General features: G+C 41.8%; 1 pseudogene; it reads left to right on the forward strand.

The window, feature by feature from the left end:
- The first annotated feature begins 1,360 nt into the window (after window positions 1-1,360).
- On the forward strand, window positions 1,361-15,698 carry LOC140522554 (transmembrane protein 50A pseudogene; annotated as a pseudogene).
- Window positions 15,699-16,570: the final 872 nt, after the last annotated feature.

Genomic DNA, 16,570 nt, shown 5'->3' on the forward strand with positions numbered 1-16,570 from the left:
GATGGAAAATGCTATCCACATCCTGAGAAAGAACTATGGAATCTAAATGCGGATGGAAGCAGACTATTTTCTCTCTTTTTCCTTTCTTATGATTTTTCCCTGTTGTTATGATTCTTCTTTCACAACATGACTGATGTGGAAATAGGATTTCCACTAACTGGATTTGATTGTGCAACATGGGAGACACTGGCACAGGACCACTCAGCATGGCGTGCTCACATCAGAAAGTGTGCTGTGCTCTATGAGCTGAACAGAATTGAGACAGCACAAAGTAAACACAGGGTGCACAAATCTGGAGTATCCCCCAAAATTCATACAGACTATCTGTGCCTGATCTGTGGTGGAGCATTCTGAGCTCGTATTGGTCCGATCAGCCACAGTCGGACACACTGAAACTTGACTTTGTCATGGTGATGTCATTTTGGTCCTCTTCAAAAACAAAGGACAACAACCAACCAACTAATGTGGAAATATATCTAACAGGACTGTACATAGATAACCTATGTCAAATTGTAGGCTAAGACAGCTAGGACAGGAGAGGGTTGAGGGGAGGGAGGGAGAAAAAAATTAGAAACTCAAAGTCTTATAAAAGTGAATGTTGAAAACTACCTTTACATCTAATTGGAAAAAATAAAATACTATTAAGTGGCAGGGGAAGAAATAATGAAAGGGCTGGCTTCAGAGAAACTTGGAAAGACTCACAGGGACTGATGCAAAGTGAAATGAGAAGAACCAGGAGAATGCTGTACAAAGTAACAGCAATGTTGTATGATGATCCTCTGTGAATGACTTAGCCGTTCTCAGCAAAGCAAGAATCCAAGATTATTCCGATGGACTTATGACAAAAAATGCTATCTACGCCCAGAAAAAGAACTGATAAAGTCTGAATGAGATTGAAGTAGATTTTTTTTTTAAAAAACCTTTATTTTTTTGTCTCTATTTTCTTTCACATGACTAATATACAAATATATTGCATGACTGCACATGTATAATCCATATCAAATTGCTTGCCTTCTCAATGAAGAGGGAGGGGAAAGAGGGGGAGAGTTTGGAACTCAGTTTTTTTGTTAATGTTAAAAATTGTCTATGCATGCAACTGGGGAAAAATAAAATGCTAAATAAATAATTTTTTGAAAGTTAAAAAAAAAGCGAGTGAGGAGTCTGACTGCTATTTTCTTGGATGTGCAGATATTAACCCAAGGGCACATTTGTATCATCTGCCAGTCGGAAAAAGGACCAGGAGAGCAGATGATCCTGGCCCCCAATCTTCCCCAGGGGGCAGATGGGCAGCCTCAGCCCTCTCTCAGTCAAGTCTCTCTCTCTAGGGTGGGAAGGGAGGATACACCTTGGTCAAATCGGAATGGAGAATGCCCTTGAGGGTCAGAGCAACACCATCCGAAGTAGCAACTCTGGAAGTGAAGGCTCCAGATAGAGCCTCACCTCTGTGAGTTGTTGCTAGTGAGATTATATCAATAAAGCACTTAGCACAGTGCCTGACCCATAGTAGCTGATTAATAAGTATTATTTCATATTTCCCTGTTTCTGTGGAGGGCATCAGCATCCTTCAGTCACCCAGATACCTCTGGGAATCATCCTCACTCTCCCCTCTCCCTCTTACCCCATAGCCAATAAACAACTGCCTCCAGTCAATTTAATAAATTTGATTCTAAAAGCATTTATGAAGTGCCTGCTCTCTGCCAGGCACTGGCTGTGCTAGGTGCTGGAAAAGCAGGGACAACATCCGAATCATCTGCCCTCAGGGAGTGTTTACTCTAGGAGGGAATGAGTCCCGATCTTCCATCTCCCCCACATCTCTTTCTCTCCACCTTTTAGGCCAGATCCGGCCCCTGTCATCTCTCCCCTTGATTCATCTTTGCCTGCATCCGTTCTCCTCACCAGTGTCCAGGAATCTTCTCAATGCCTAATCTGATCACCTGACTTCTCCTTACTTTAACATCACCGCCTGGCTCGTGAATGAAGCCAGTGCTCTAATTTAGCTCCACATTCAAGGCTTTCTGCAGTTTGGCTATGAGGTCAAGTGACGATCTCTGGGATGAGAGGACCTAGGTTCTAATGCCGTTCCCTGTGTTACCTTGGCCAAGTGGCTTAACCTGTCTGGGTCTCAGCTATTAGCTGCAGTCCTGGCTGCTGTCCTCTCAGCCTTGGCACACTCAGCCTCCCTTTGTGAGCTCTAAGCTCCAGCCCACAGGGCTGCTCACCTTCCCAGGTGAGTCCTGCCCTCCCTTACCTTGTTGCCTTTGTATTCTTGGAAAGGGCTCCTCCTACTGGAATCTTCACCTCCCTCCAAACTCCAGCTCAGGGCCTCCCTTTCCTAGGAGACCTCCAGCTGGCAGGGAGCCCTCTCTCAGTCATTCAGGGCCCTCAGGTAACCCTCAGAGGCCCTCCTCTGTTTGGGTTCATACCTCTCTTCCGTCGGCCACGTCTGAGCTCCAGTTCCTTGAGGTTGAGGGCTTTCTTTGGGCCTTTCTTGGGGCCCTGAACACAATTGGCACTTAATGCTTAACCAGTGCATGAATGCTGGGAAGCCTTTTCACCAAGGTTCCTGAGATAAGGTAGAGATGTGATGGCTAGAGCAAGAGAAAGAATCACTCAGCATCCCACCATGGTGTTCCATAGCCTGGGGTGGACAAGCTGAGGACATGGCCATAAGGCTAGCCCATTCATCGGCACCAGGAGCTGGAGGTTGCAAGAAAGCATGCCCTCTACTTTGGGGACATAGTCTCAAGGCAGGAGCCATTCAGGTAGGAACGGAGGGTGAACCCAGCATTTTTAGAAAGACATTCATTAGCAAGTGAAACCCTTTAAATAATTTCCAGCCCAGTGTTTCCTGCCTTGGGGTGAGATAATTATACACTTTTGACCTCTGGCTTTGAGGTACCAAGTCACACTTTTGGAAGGAGGAACAAATGCCTGGTGGAGATGACCCAGCAGCCCACAATGGCACCAGGGTTGGTTTCTGGAAAAGGCTGAGAAACAAGCCAAGATAAGAGCTGCTCTCCCCACCCCCTACCCTACCTGATCCTTTCTGCTTCCCAGTATGGGGGGTGCCCTTCACTGACAAAACAAATTTGTACACAGAGCCAGGCATTGAGGCTACAAATACAAAGTCAGGAAGACCTGAATTCAGGTCCAGTCTCAGACACTCAGTACCTGTGAGACCCGGGACAAGTCCCTGAACCTCTACTAGACTCAGTTTCCTCCTCTGTAAAATGGGGATGACAATTGCATCTACTTCCCAGGACTGTCGCAATAAGAACAAAATGAGATGTTTGTGAAAGGCTCAGCCAGCCTTAAAGTGCTAGTTATTAATGATGGTGACCATGAATAATGTAAAAAAGTGCTCCCTGCCCTCAAGGACCTTACATTCCCATAGAAGAAAACCACTTACCAGAGTATCACAGTCTGGAACTTGATAGCAGGTGAGCCCTAAGGGAGAAGATTGACAACTCCTTCCTGGTACCACCAACAGAGATGATCTAATCAGGGTGGCAGACCCCAGAGAGCCAGAGGAGCATATCTGGGGAAGAGCTGGTGGCAACGGCAGTGAGGGCAGAGCTGGATGTTCTGGCCCGGGAGGCAGCCACAACCCAGCAACGATGGGGCAGCAATTTGTAGGCACAAAGTGGCTAGCTATTCTCTGATACAGGCAGCCGTGGCTGCAGATGAGGAGAGGCTAGGGAGGTAAGTGGGATGTCAGGAGCATGGCCTATAGTCCCCTCATTCCCAGTCCATTCTTCTGGCAGCGCTCTTGAGCTCAGAGGCATCTATCTGGGGTCAGCTGCCAGGCATGATTGAATGTCCCGGTCTGCATCTCCACTGTGACAATGATTCACAGAAGCCTAGATTCTCAGGTCTCAAATGGACCTTGGAGACACAGTCCAACCTAGACCTCACTCTCCTGCTCTATAGCTCTCTCTCCTTGCTGGGGCCAAGCAGGTCGAGGCTGATTGATCTCTCCTACAGGAAGGGGGACCATCAATATTTGAAGACAGTTTCCATCTTCTCCCTTCTGCTGCCCATCCCTCCTCCCACCATGAATCTCCTCTAACAAAGCATCTTAACCTGCCTTCCTTTGGTCTGGATATCAGAGCCTTTGCCAGAATGGTTGACCTCCTCTGAGGCTTTTCGGCTGAAGAATTCCCTTCCTAAGCCACAGTGCCCCAAAGCAGAAGACTTGCCACCTGCTTATCCCTGGACATCTGGCTTCTGAGTAAAACCCAAGATGCCACAAGCTTTGGGGTAGCCTCAGTTCTGTGGGCTTGACTTACCTGTCCCTGCTTTTCCATCCAGGACCAAGACACAAAGTCTATCCTTCCTATTTACATGCCAGGACTTTCATCTTCTCACGTGTCTTTTAAGATTGAAGTTGCCATACAGAGTCCTGGGTTTGAAGCTATAGGAACTGGGCTCAGATTTTGACCTTGGTGGGAAGTCCCTGTCCCTCCCCTCTACTGTACAAGGAAGCAGTGGGACCAGTTGCTACTAGTGGTCACTTCGGGCCCTTTATAAGTCTTGATTTGGGATACTCCACATTTTCTTGGTGTGTTTAGAATTCCAACCTTCAGGTTTCTATCCAGGAGTACTCCAGTAAATGTTTAACCACCTGGGGGTGGGGGGATAGTGCCCTTGACATACTTTTAAGTTTAATCTGCATTGCTAACATTCACCCCTTCATTATCTTAGGTCTAGACAATCAGTGAAACAATAAATCAAGCTCTGATTTTGTTTGTCAATTTTCAAGGTGTAAATTCTCACACGGAAAATTTTACCATCACTCTTGATTCAGCAGGTTCAAACTGGCTCCTGAACATTTCTACATCTCTCCTAGCTTGGCTTTTCAAATTTTAGGCTGTGTTCTATTACCTTTTCTGAACCCACTGACATCTGCTCTCCCTAGCTCTAGGCTCTCTAACATCACCTGGACCTTCCTTTCCTCTTCTCTCACAAATGATAAGAGGGTGTGGTCATTCCCCACTCCCAACATTTCCCATTGTTTTCACTCCAATAACCAGCTTCCCCTTGGTGTGAATCATATGGGGATAAGAAATTTTTCCTTACTGGTTCCTCTGTCTTTTGAGAGATGAAGTCATCTTTAAGGCAAGTTCAGAAAGTCTTTGCTGCTGTACTTTTTGCAGAGATGCTCAGATAATGGAGGTCCCTCATCTCTAGATCAATTAGATCATGCCTCTGGGCTGCCAGCCTGTAATCTCTTTCCTGAACTCCTCCTCCATTTCCTCTTTCTCTCCTGGTCATCTGAAGTTTATTCTAAGAGCAATATTGCTTAAGTTTCTGCCTCCACCAAACTTCCCATCCCCCTCCCCATCCCACCCCAGCCCCATACACTTTGGTTCCTGGATTTCATTACCTGAGTTGTTAGAGCAATGATACCTGCTTCTCATCCATGTACTCATGTGAGCCAGAGCCCTCTAGAGCCACCGTCCAGTCATGTCTCTCTTCTCACCAAGTCTCAGAGCTACCTGGGCTTGTCTTCTTGCATCAAGGTTGCTGGTTACCTCGTTCCTTGCCCATACTTTGTGCATTTCTGCATACATATGTGTGGTCATGGCTTAGAAGACCAGCTCCTTTCCAGGATTTTGCCTCCTGTGAACCTCTGGTTCCTTTTATGTGGTGGCTACACTCACCTTCGACTTTTCAGCTCTTACAATATGACCTTCCCAGCCATTCTAGGAAACGCTTCTGTCCTAGTTTCCCTGTGATCTTTAATTGCTTAAGACAGTGGCCTTTTCTAAATTCTAGGATCCTTCTACCCCAGCTGCTTAATATTACAAATGAGGAAACCACAGCCTAGCAAAAAGTCAAGGGATTAATGTCTCTATAGCTTTGAACCCTTCTCTCAAATTCCATGTCTTCCCTTGGTTCTTGTAAACCTTGGGGCACTCTCCTGCTTCCCCTCATCCTTTTGGTTTCTCTTCTTCAGCTTCCTTTGCTAGATTACCCCTGGCCTCCCATCTCCAACAGGTAAGATTTTTGTCTTTTCTTGTTGGGGCCCAGACCTCCACCCACTGGAATGTTAAGCTCTTTGAGGGTAGGGACATCTGACTTAATTGTCTATTTTTGCTCTCAGTTTTTATTGAGTTTCCTTCTTTGTAAAATCTTTAGTATCTTAGCCTTTTTTAAAAAAACCTTTATTCATTTGCTCTGCATTTCCTGGGGTTACATCCCAGACCCAATGGCAAATCTGCCTCAGCCTCCTCTTGCATTGGGAGATTTACCTATCTCCAGCCTTGGTCCTTGTCCTTACCAGTCTTTGAGGGTACAGGGCTGCCCTCCTCTGAGCTCTCCCCTAGCATTCGGTTTGTTGACTAGACTGGGCTGAATTGGAGAGGGTGGATTCAGTTGAATGATGATATGGAAAAAGGGAGAAAGAGGAGAGGAAGCAAAGGAAAACTGAAGGAACAGCTTCCTCTCATCTCCTTGGTTCAGTGGTTAGTTGGTGTGGTTGCATCAAGTTAGGTTTTTTTCTTTTTAAGCATAGGGCACCAGGGGCATATTTGTAGGCAGTAGGAAAAGAGTCAATTGGTAGGGAAAGATTGAAGATAAGAGAGTGTTTGGGAATGATACTGGGAGCCATCTGCTGGAGAAGGCAGGAGAGGATTGGATCAAAAGTGCATGTAGAGGGGTTGGTTTTGGGAAGGAGAAGGGCTGCCTCTTTCCCCCTGCACAATGAAAGAAGAGAGGGCAGGGAAGTGGAGGCATCTGAATGACATCCTATGACAAGGAGGGAGAAGAGGGAGCTCTCTGCTAAGGGCTTCAATATTTTTGGTGAAGTAAGTGGCAAAATACTTGGCTAAGAGGGTTGGGGGAGGGAATGATGTGAATTTCTCTGATGCCCGAAGAGAGAGACATAAGAAAAGTTGGAACAGTCACTGTGGGAGGCAGGATAGTAAATCTATTACTGTTGTTGTTTTTTCTAGAATGTTTATAGCATTTTAAAGTTTACAAAAAGCTTTACATTATCTCATTTTTATCTTCCCAACAAACCTGGAAAGTCAGTGCTATTATTTTTAAAACATTTGCCCCTAAAATTATTATTTATTTTAACATTTTTCTAAAAAAAATATTGAATTCCAAATTCTCTTCATCTCCTCCTACTCCACTGTGAAGAAAAGCAAAATACCAATTATACATGTGAAATCATGCAATTTTCACTCAGAGTTCATCGATTCTTTCTCTGGATATGGATAATACTTTTTTAGCATGAGTTCCTTGGAATTGTCTTACATCGTTGTATTGACCAGAGTAGCCAAGCCTTTCACGGCTGATCACCATTACATTGCTATTTTACTGTACCCAATGATATCCAAGTTTTTCTCACTTCACTTTGCATCAGTTCATATAGGTCATACCATGTTTTTCCCTCCTGAAATCATCCCCTTTATCAATTCTTATAGCACAGTAGTATTTTGTCACAATCATATGTCACAACTTGTTCAGCCATTCCCCAACTGATGAATATTCCTTTAATTTCCAATTCTTTGCCACCACAAAGAGAGCTGTTATAAATGTTTTTTGGACATATTAATCCTTTTTCTTTTTTGATTTCTTTGGGGTACAGTTCTAGTAGTGGTATTGTTGGGCCAAAGGGCATGAACAATTTTATAGACCTTTGAGCATAGTTCCAAATTTTCCTCCACAATAGGTAGACCAGTTTACAAGTCCAACATAGTTTATTAGCTTACCTAGATTCCCCCATTCCCTCCAGCATGTCATTTCTAACAGGTGTGAGGTAGTATCTCAGAGTGATTTTAATTTACATTTCTCTAATCAATAATGAATTAGAGCACTTTTTCATGTGACTATAGATAGGTTTGATTTCTTCTGAAAACTGCTTGTTCTTATCCTTTGACCATTTATCAACTGGGAAATGGCCCTTCTTTTTATGAATTTGACTCATTTCCTTATATATTTGAGAAATGAGATCTTTATCAGATATATTTGCTGTAAAATCTTTTGATATTACTTCATTTCTGTGGTACCTTTTGGTAAAATGTAATTTCACCAATTATCTCTTTTAATTGGGTCTATTTTTGCTTTTACTTGCATGAGATTATGATTGCTATCCTCTCCTTTTTTAACTTCTGCTCAAGTGTAATAGATTCTGCATCAGCCATTGGTTTTAACTCTCTGTCTTTCTGTTTCAAGTGTGTCTCTTTTAAACAATATATTGTTGGGTTCTGGTTTCTAATCCATTCTGCTATTCCCTTCTGTTTTGTGATGAGTTTGTCCCATTCACATTCACAATTATGATTACTGTGTATTTCCCTCAGTCCTATTTTTTATACCTCTCTCTCTCTCTCTCTCTCTCTCTCTCTCTCTCTCTCTCTCTCTCTCTCTCTCTCATTTACCTCCTCAAAAATCTGTTTTACTTCTGACCACTACCTCTCTTAATCCACCCTCCCTTTTATTATTTCCATACCCCTATATTCCTTATTCCCTTCTTTTTCTATTTCCCTGTTGGATAAGAGGGATTTCTATACCCAATTTAATGTGTGTGTGTGTGTTCTTTCTTTGAACCAGTTCCAAGGAGAGTGAGGTTCAAGCATCAGCTGCCACCGTCTATTTTCTCCTCCACTATTAAAGCTCTTCCTTGCACACCTCATTTATGTGAGGAAATTTTCTCCATTCTACCTCTCCAATTTCTTCCTTCACCAAGTGCATCTCTCTTTCTCAGCCCTTCATTTTTTTTAGATCATCCCAGCAAACTGAGTCACATTCATGCCCTCTATCTATGTAGATACCCTCTAGATGCCCTAATAATGATAAAGTTCTTACATGTTCTTACACATATCATCTTCCTATATATGGACATAAACAGTTTTACTTTATTGAGTCTCTTATGATTACTCTTTCATGCTTACCTGTTTATGCTTCTCTTGAGTATTGTGTTTTAATATTAAATTTTATGTTTAGCTCTGGTCTTTTCATCAGGAATGCCTGGAAGTCCTCTATTTCATTAAATCTCTATTTTTTGCCTTGAAGGATTACACTCAGTTTTCTTGGGTAGGCTATTCTCGGTTGGAATCCTAGTTCTTTTGCCCTCTGAAATATCATATTCCAAGCCTTACAATCCTTTAATGTGGTAGCTGCTAAATCTTATGTGAACCTGACTGTGGCTCCGTGATATTTGAATTGTTTCTCTCTAGCTGCTTGCAGCATTTTCTCCTTGACCTGGGAGCTCTAGAATTTGGCAATAATATTCCTGGAAGTTTTCATTGTGAAATCTCTTTCTGGAGATGATCAGTAGAGTCTTTTAGTTTCTATTTTATCCTCTTGATCTAAGATATTTGAGAAATTTTCCTCAATAATTTCTTGAAATGTAATGTCTAGACTCTTTTTTGATCATGGCATTTAGGTAGTTGAAAAATTATTAAATTATCTCTCCTCATTTTATTTTTCAGGTAAGTTGTTTTTTCTGATGAAATCTTTAATATTTTCTACTTTTTCATTCTTTTGATTTTGTTTTGTTTTGGTTTTTATATCTCATGGAATCATCAGCTTTCATTTATCCAATTCTGATTTTTAAGAAATTATTTCTCTAGTGAGCGTTTGTAGCTCTTTTTCCATTTGCTTAATTCTGCTTTTTAAAGAGTTCTTCTCTTCAGCGATTTTTTTCTATATCTTTTTCCTTCTGTCAAGTTGTTCAGTATTTTTTGTACTTCTTTAAACAAGCTATTAATTCTATTTTCATATTTTTCTTGCATCTCTCTCATTTCTTTTTCCAATTTTTCCTCTACCACTATTATCTCTTTCTTTAACTCTTCCAAGAATTCTTGTTGGACTTTGCTCCAATTAGCTTTCTTTTGATGGTTGGTTGTAGCTGTTTTCACATTGTTGTCTTTTGATTTTATATTTTGGTTTTCCCCGTTGTCATGGTAGTTTTTTATAATCAAGTTCTTTTTTGTTTGTTTGCTCATTTTTCTAGCCAAAATTTTTTATTTTGAACTCTGTGTTAAATTTAGGATCTGCTCATCTGGGGAGAGAAAAGCATTGTTCCAAACTTTAGGCTTTTTAATGTGCTGCTGTTTTCAGAGATAGTTCTGCAGGTCTGCAAGTTTTGGTGCTTCCAAGGTGGTGTGATCTGAAGAGAGGTGTGGTTGCTCCTGCTCTACACTCTGGTTTTTACCCAAAAAGGGTTCCTAATCTCCTGAAGCCACAAGCACTAGCACTCCTCTTGGCCCTGGAATTGTATCTCCTGAAGCTGTAAGAGCTAGTGCTCCTCTCTGCCTTGGAATTGCGTCCAAGGTCCTTGCTCCTTTATGACCAACCACAAGTGCTTTTCTCCACTCTGGAACTGTGACTCAGAACTCCATATGGTCAACAGAACTGTCAATCACTGTCAGCTGCACCTAGTGCCAGCAAAGGATCCTCTGTAGTCTCTTTCTAACCAGTTGTCCAACTGTCTTACCATTGTCTCTGGGCTAAGAGCTCCCAAAGCTGCTGCTGCTGCTGCTGTTGGACCTACCTCCAAGGCCTACCACTGGTGTCACCACTGCATGTACTCTGAGCCTGTGCCCACCCCAGTGTCATAGACCTCTACTTCTGCCCCCCTAAATTGTCTTAAATGTTCCACTCTGACCTTTTGTTGGCTTTGACATTCCAAAATTTGATCTGAGGAGTTATTTTAAAGTTGTTTGGAGGAAAATGTTGTAAGAGTTCAGCTTGATTGCTGCCTAAACTCTGCCACATTGGCTCTGCTATTATTAATAGTGATTAATAATTACTGTATTACAGATGGAGAAATTGAGACAGAGGTTAAATGACTTGCCCAGGGTCACACAACTAGTAAGTGTCTGAGGCTAGATTTGAACTGAAGTCTTCCTGACCGTAGGTCCAGCTTTTTATTCACTGTGCCACCTACATTTGCCTTGCTGTAGTGAGGTTCCAACTTAAGATTAGAAAGCATAAATTTGTAGTAGACTCAATCGGTGAAATTTTGTAATTTTTCTACAGCTTCATTAGTAGGAATACAAGAGGTAGATCATGGGAAAAATCCAGGATTGGGAATTTATCAAAGCATGATCAGCAGAAGAACAGAGCAAGGAATTCATGCAATATTAAATGAGGGTCCAAGATTGAGTCACTTTACTAAGATAGGGAAGGTAGGAGAGGGTAGCAAGCACAGAGGAGATGGGTTTGGAAAGGACTGAGGGCTACAGGGACTGGAGCTCATCCTGAGGATGAATAACAGGGTTCAGAGTTGTAATACAGAAGGAAAGATGGAATGATAAACAAGTATGACCAGATAAAGGCATTTCAGAGTTTGTGAACATGGAACACTTCTAAGGGATGGTAAGATCAAAGGATCTGACTCTCTCTCTGTGTGAATGTGTGTAAGTGTGTGTGAGAGAGTATGTGGTGTGTATATGTTAGTGTGTGTTAATATGTGTATTTGAGAGAGAGTGTATGTATGTAAGTGTGTGTATGTGTGTAAGAGCGTGGTAAAATGGAGGAATAAGTCATGGGAAACGAGCAGACCAAGCAATTCAAAAGTCAGGGTATTGATGGAGCATCAGCTTGGATGATGGGAGCTGGATGAGGAATTGGCAAAGAGAGAAAGGCCTTCCAGTACCAAGACTTGAGCATTATCCTTCGTCCTAGTGCTGTCAGAACATTCTTTCCACTTCCTCAACAAGTTCTGTAGGACCTGGCTGCTCATCTGTGTCCCAGGATGGGTCCATTTCTTGAATCCATACCTGTCATTCTTTTCTGCTGCAAGCAGTTCCTCTCCTTGAGCTGGTATCTCCACTTCAGGCTCTGTCCTTGGTGCTTGCCCCTTTTCCAGGCTGGATGCTTTCTCTCCAATTGGTCCAGTTGCTCTGATGGTCTCTGGGGGGAATGGAGAGGAGGAAGATGAGTAAGATGAATTCAGAGTCACATGGACTGACATACAAAGTGAGAGCAGTACCAGGGACACGATGTAACAACAACAATCAACAGCCAGTATTTGTCTGTCCCTTTAAGACTGGCCAAGGGCTTTACATGTGTTCTCTCACTGAGCCCCACAAAAACCTGAGGAGGTAGAGGCTATTATTATTCCCACTTCACAGATGAAGAAACTGAGCCGAGAAAAATTAAGTGACTAGCCCAGGGTCACACAGGTTGTGTCTCTGAGTAAACATTCGAGGTCAGGTTTCCCCAAACTTGTCAAACACTGTCCACTGGGCCATCTAACTGACATAGTGATGGCAGACAATGACCACCACGACATATGGGTTAAAGTATTAACAGTAGACCAATGAAAACTGAATGCTGAGAAACGTTCAGGACTAAGCTTGGCCTCAAAGAAGAGCCTCCTTCCCCATGCCTTGGTAGTGGGCGGGGGTGGGGGGAGTCCTGAGGCTGGCCACTGTGTGGAACGTAACAGTTTGTGAATATACACATTAGTTTTGCTGAGCTGTTTTTTTCCTTAATTCTAAAAGATGGCTATTCCCGTCTGGAAGGCAGGATATAATGGGAAATACAGGAGATGTAAAAGCAAAAAATATCAATAAAATTTATTTTTCAAAAGAAATCCTTGCCTTTATTTGGCATTTACAGTTCTTCACAGCCTGGCTTCAATCTATCCTCACCTGATCATTTCCTTTTATGCATTCCAGCTCGCTTGCTCCTCCTCAGACGTGGTGTTCCAGCTCATGCTTCGTGTTTTTGATCGTCCTCCTCACCTAGATCCTTGGGAATCAATCCCTCTCTCCTTTTAAGGCTTCTCTCAGGTCCTCCCTCATACATGAAGCCTTTCCTCATTTTTCATTCACTAGCCCTTTGCACACAGAGAGTGAAGAAAAACTGCTCTGCATTTTGTACATAATAACACTTAGTATTTCCAATTTATATTTATATGTGTGTATGACACACGTATACATATTACATGTTGTATTTACTGATCTTTATGCATATTGCTTTTTTCCCAGCAGAACATACGTTCCTTGAAGACAGGGGTTGTGTCATTTTTATCTTTTATTTTGTTTTGTCCTAGCACCAAGGACAGTGCCTTTCATTTAGAAAGCACAAAGCATATTTATTACTGCAGTGAACAGGCAGTTTTTCCCCTCCACTTTTCTTCTCAGTTTGAAGTTCTTTTGACTTGATTCGCAAGGCATTAGAAAGCAGAGTTCTTAACAATACCTGTTGTGTGTCCTTCCTCCCTTTTCAGGAACCTGTCACTCCTATATTCCATTAATGATATGGAAGACACTCTCTTCTTAATGAACTGTTCCTTCCATGTCTGTTTTCTTGTTGTTTTATGGACAACAATGATGCCACAAAAGTCTTCACTTTCTTGCCTAAAACTTTGTAGTCTTTGGTAATGCTTTTTAGGGTTCTTCTGGCAGTCAGTCAACAAGCAAGATACGATGGTAGTTTTTAATACTTGCTTGTATTCCCCCAACAATCCCCATTGATTACCATGTAGTCAAACTCAATTATTTATTAGAAAGGGGTATTCATCAAGATAATAAAGTAAGAACAGTTGGTACTAAAATGTCTACCTTGGAAGTTTCTGTTCCACTTTTTACTTTGCACATTCAATATCCCTGGGGAGAGTGGACAGAACTTAGAAAGAGCATAGGGCAAAGGCTCTTTTTCTTTCTTAGCAGCGTCTCATGAAATTCCCTAACAAATTCCCTAACAGTGTAGCTCTTTTCTAGGCTCTCAGGGCTGGTGCCCTTGGAGAGTCTGACCTTAGTCTGTCTAATTTGTCCTCAACTCCCAATGAAAAAACTACCATCAAACATTGCTTTTGAGGAGACACTAACGGGAAATCCAAACGTTCTGACTTTTCAAAGTTCACAAGGTCATGCTCTAGTAAGAATGGGGAGTAAGGTGGGGAGAAAAGGCAGGGATTATCTCCTTCTACCAGGGATTTCCTTCCAGGGGCTTGGTTGGAGGTGTCTCACCATTTCTGAATGCTTTTCATTTTACCTGATCACCAATTACAATGTGGCTTCCTTCCGCAGTGTTGACACCTTTGGTTGATTGAATTAATACAGGTGCCTAGGAATTGTTCTCACATAGTTTATAGTTTTGATTCTTGGTTAATTCTGTAACTCAGTCAAAGAAATGTTCTCACCAGATAAAAGCATCGGGGCTTTGAACATCTTGTTAGTTATATTACTTGTCTCTTCCACCTTTTGAAAGGAACACTTCATCATCCTCCACAACTTAAGGGTGAAGAAACATTCCCTGAGGTCCTCTATCTTCTTTTCTAGTGGAAGACCAGCTTACACTTTGAGCATCAATGGAAATCAGTTGACTGTGGCAGAAATACAACTCATATATCATTCATCTAAGGCAGATCAATGCAAACTTTTCCATGCTCTGCATACATACTGGAAGTGAGATACTCAATCTTTTTCTTACTAGTGGATCCCCTATAGAACACTTCTAGAATCTATATTCAAACATGGAATTATTGAATCAAAAGGTCTGATTATTTTTGTAACTTTTACTGAATACTAGCTCTGAAAAGCCATATTGCTCTTCAGAAAGCTTCTACTAGTTGGAATTTTGCCAGTAATAAATAAGCATGCCTTTTTTCTCTGCAACCTTGCTAGCATTAAGTTTCATTGTTTCAAAAATTATTTTTGCATTCAAAAGGTAAAGATACCTAAAAGGAGAACTTCTCTGTTGTGCTGGGTTCTCACCAACAGGAACAAACAGTTACTGAGAAGACTATGATGGGAACCTTGGGGTCATGACTTGTGTCTTCATTTTAGATTTTGTGATACAAATAAATAAGAAGAAAGTCAATAAGAGTTTTCCATATAGACTTGATTTGAAGCAAGAGGATGTCAAAAGATTTAGTAGAAAGGTAGGTAGCATCTCAGAACTAAAATTCCCGAACAGGGGAAGCTAGGTCCAGAGAGATGGAAAGTGCTCAATGAAGAAATTCTCAAGACACAAAGAGAAACATTGATGAGGAGAAAAAATTGAGGTCATCTAAAGATACTGACTGATGTGTCTACACTGTGGAACTCACCAGTCAATTTACATTTTAGAAGATATGCAGAGAAGAAGGAAACATGGACATGTAACAGAAGATGGATAATACAAAAACATCTTGGAAGCGTAACATCAGGAGTCGCCAAGTGACCAGGAGTCTGTCGAATGGCCAGGTCTATGTCCTCATGCCTAAAGTGTGGGAAGGGCAGTGTGTCTTTTCTAGAGGCCTGAAAAGTGTCTAGACATCTGGAAAGCATTTGATGCTCACAATGCATTGGCTGGGGAGAGAAGCACAATGCTATCGCAGCTGAAATCTTATTTTTTTCACATTGGTAGATAATCATAGGTGTAGCTGTTGAAAGACTTCCACCACTCCCCCCATGCCTGTGGGGGCAAAGCAGCTCTTGCCTTCCTCATGATTAATGCAGTGTCCAACGGTCAAGTTCATGGTGATAAGTATAATGAAGGAGACTTGGGTCAAACAGATGCTTGAGTCAGGCTGCTAATTGGGTTTAGGTTGGCCTCTAGCTCTGATTGCTTCTCTGTGAATTTTCTTTGGAGGTTATCATTAAAGAAAAAACAAACACATATCCTGGAATTGCTGGGGGGTTATCCAGAATGCATTTATACTTTTTGGAGGCCTTTCTTTTTTTAAGTTTGGCTACACTGAAGACTTAAGACAAAGAAAAGATTTGATTTCCAACAGAAGCCCAACTTAGTTTTCTGTGTTTTGTTTTGACAGCTCACTCCCAATCTTTCGTGATATCATTTTGTAAATCTTTCTGAATATACCTCTTAGGTGAAACATAAGAACTCTTAAGATACAAGAAACTCAAAAGGTTATGGAACACTCTCAAATCATGAAATGGCCTTTTTTGGCAAGTTAAATTTTATGTTATGTCACATTAAATATGTACTTGATTCAGTTATGAAGTGTTAACAATGAGTTATCAAGCTTTGTCATCTATAACTTGCTTTAAAAAGTAAGTGAATGAACAATCTAGGGAAATAATGATGGTATTTGACATTGTGTCTAGGGCTCCAAATTGAAATTAAAAGTGGTTGAAATTTTTAATGTATTTATTTAAGCATTGTATCATCTCTGTCAAATATTAGACTAAATACACAAACATCTCCTTGTCTCTTAAAGCTAAAAAAAGAAGAATCTCAGGAGTTGTAAAGTTCAGAATGAGCTGAGGGTGGTGAGAAAAGGTGTGAATGCAAATGGGTTTCAAGCTATGTTGGGAGAAATAGGAAAAACAAAGAAGCAAATGAACCACTGTTTGGGAAAGGGGAGGGAGGGAACGGAATATGCATTTAAGTAGTACCGACTGTGTGCAGGCACTGACTCTGCCAAAGTTGGGTGGAATGAGGATGGCTATGGAGAAACATGAGAGAAAGCTGCTCATTGCTTATTTTCCTTCTTTTTCTTCCAGGGGAAGGGGAAAAGCAAGTCAGGACAGGGAACTGATACCCAAGATAAATAAGCAGATAAAGTTAGCTGTAGGTGGATGATGTTGAGCCACTTGGCCAAGCTGAACGACTCCCTCCTATGCACAAGGACCTGGGAGATGTGGTCACTAAGCCACTG

The sequence above is a fragment of the Notamacropus eugenii genome, chromosome 2 (assembly GCF_028372415.1).
Source record: "Notamacropus eugenii isolate mMacEug1 chromosome 2, mMacEug1.pri_v2, whole genome shotgun sequence".
NCBI lineage: Eukaryota > Metazoa > Chordata > Mammalia > Diprotodontia > Macropodidae > Notamacropus > Notamacropus eugenii.